We start from the raw sequence: 2,193 nt of genomic DNA on the forward strand, positions 1-2,193 counted from the left end.
CAAATCTAGATGTTACTAATAAACCAGGTATAGCAGGTACACATATACTGCACCAACTAATGTCCGCTCCCATGGGCTGTAAATCTAGATGCTACTAATAAACAAGTTTTAGTCGAAGACTTCCAAATTCTGAATATGTTTTAATCAAAGAGGATCAAAATATAAACACACCATTTGAGCTACCATTGCCAACTTAGTAAATAGAATAATCTATCTTCAAACTTTTTGGATACTGCTTGCTCTGCAAAGAAGAAAACAAAGTGCATTACTAAAAGCTGATGAAAGACATACTATTTAAATTCTGGCGTAATATGACAAATAAATACCATGGAAAAGTTGTTGGCATCATCTTCAGGTCCCATTCATTGTAGATGATCCGACACTTGAAGCAATGCTTGCCATTGACTCCATCCTTCCATGCTCCGTGCAGAAATAATTTTTAGATATTACATCCAGCAACAACTAAGAGTTAGATTGTCATGAGAGCTGTAGCACATCGAAGTCTAAGAAAACAATAATCCCATGCTAAAGTAGCGAAGAATGATAATGTATATGGAATGCATTGGCATTTAGATGAACTAAGGAAAAGAAAAGGAGTGCTTGTGAAAATGGTCTTGAGTACAGCAGCATAATTTAGCATAGCCTTTTTGCCATGGACACATAGCATGATATCACCACAAAGTGAGATCTGTAGGAATAAAATGCCATTTTATCACACCTGTAGGAACATATTGCAAGTGTTAATGAATCTCAGTCTTGTGCGGCTGTGCCTTCAAGCAGAATATCACAACTTGTGCCAACAAGCACTTCATGTTCAGGACTTGAACAAGTAGATAAAATTACTTCACTCATGTACACTACCAGGCCATAAGTTTCTGAAATTTTTACTATACATAATTGCTAGAATATGCAGTCTAAGCAAAATATAGCAATTTCTCTGACTAAGTTTGCCGCGCCAAGATACAGAAAGATATCTACTCAAGATACGATTGGCTACAACTCCAAAAATCAGTATAAAGGGAACAAAGGATTAGATCCAAAACACATAATAGTAACACAAATTCGTAACATCTAAAAGAATACCTGAAGGCTCGGAGTTCTCTTCTCCGGCGTCGGTAGATGGCGGAGCTAGGCAGGAGTGTGTGGCTGTGGAGGGGGTTGCGTCGAGGTGGATAATGGCGGGGCAGAGGTGGGGCGAGTTTCCCGCTGGACGTCGGAGCAGAGTACGTCCATACTGCAGTGAGCTTGTTCCACCGGTGTGGCAGCGCAGCCCACGGCGAGATCCGCCGCCAGGCCCCTGATGCTTTTTGTTCTTTCTGTTCCAAACTGTGGCACACCTAAGTAACGGGGGCATTACTGCTATTTTGTGCTTATGTGGGGCGCCTTTTGGCAAAATTCTAAGAGCGGGGCGTTCGGGTTTCATCCTAACCTTGTATTCTGTATCTGATGGATGAGCTGCGTACGGTGCAGCCGGAGCACCCAATCCATTGGAGTATAGGATACTTTCCCCCGTCATCCTTGACCAAATAATGGGGCCGGTTACCCTGTGTGAGCTTGCGTGGTCCACTTCTTTTCCTTTTTTTTGTCTGTGTATTCCACATTTCCACTTCAATGCCAGTCCAAAGGACTTGCTAGGATCAAGAAATTGGCATGGTTTCCAACATATCATATGCCTTTGACTAATATGATCTATAGTAGTATTTCTCTCTTAGTAAAAGTTATGAATCTATACCAACGTAGAGACTAGCTTAGTAAGCTTGAATCTGCCCAACATTCACATTGGATCCAACACTATTTTCTTCCTTGGTGCATTTTGCTCAATTCCTACTCATCCATTTATGCATTTTCTCAATTTCTCGATCCACCTTGCGGTAAACGTACAAGGATGCAACCAACAAAGGTCCACAACTCCACATACAAATACTTCCGCTTGGTATAGAAATCCAATTCCCCGAGACAGAGTACATATATATGGCCTACTTTGTGAGGGTCGCTGACTTGAAGAGGACAAGTCAAAGTCCCTCCCCTTTCTTTCTATTGTTAAACTATTCACTAGTACTTCTGCTTTTAAGTCAAATTCTAAATAACTTGTTGAATCAGTAATTTATTATCTTTTATGCAATATCATTTGTTGCAAACTTTTTAGTAGGATACTTTGCCATGTAGGTATCATTGGTGGTATTTCTATCATAG

The 2,193-nt window shown here is 40.5% G+C and overlaps 1 long non-coding RNA gene across 1 annotated transcript; it reads right to left on the reverse strand.

Moving 5' to 3' along the window:
• Positions 1-10: 10 nt before the first annotated feature.
• On the reverse strand, positions 11-1,489 carry LOC123177327 (uncharacterized). Its single transcript, XR_006488880.1, has 3 exons — positions 1,084-1,489; positions 327-718; positions 11-241 (listed from the first exon to the last, which is right to left on the reverse strand). It is a non-coding gene; the product is annotated as an uncharacterized lncRNA (long non-coding RNA).
• Between the last annotated feature and the right edge of the window lie 704 nt (positions 1,490-2,193).

The sequence above is a fragment of the Triticum aestivum genome, unplaced genomic scaffold (genome assembly GCF_018294505.1).
Source record: "Triticum aestivum cultivar Chinese Spring unplaced genomic scaffold, IWGSC CS RefSeq v2.1 scaffold9700, whole genome shotgun sequence".
Lineage (NCBI taxonomy): Eukaryota > Viridiplantae > Streptophyta > Magnoliopsida > Poales > Poaceae > Triticum > Triticum aestivum.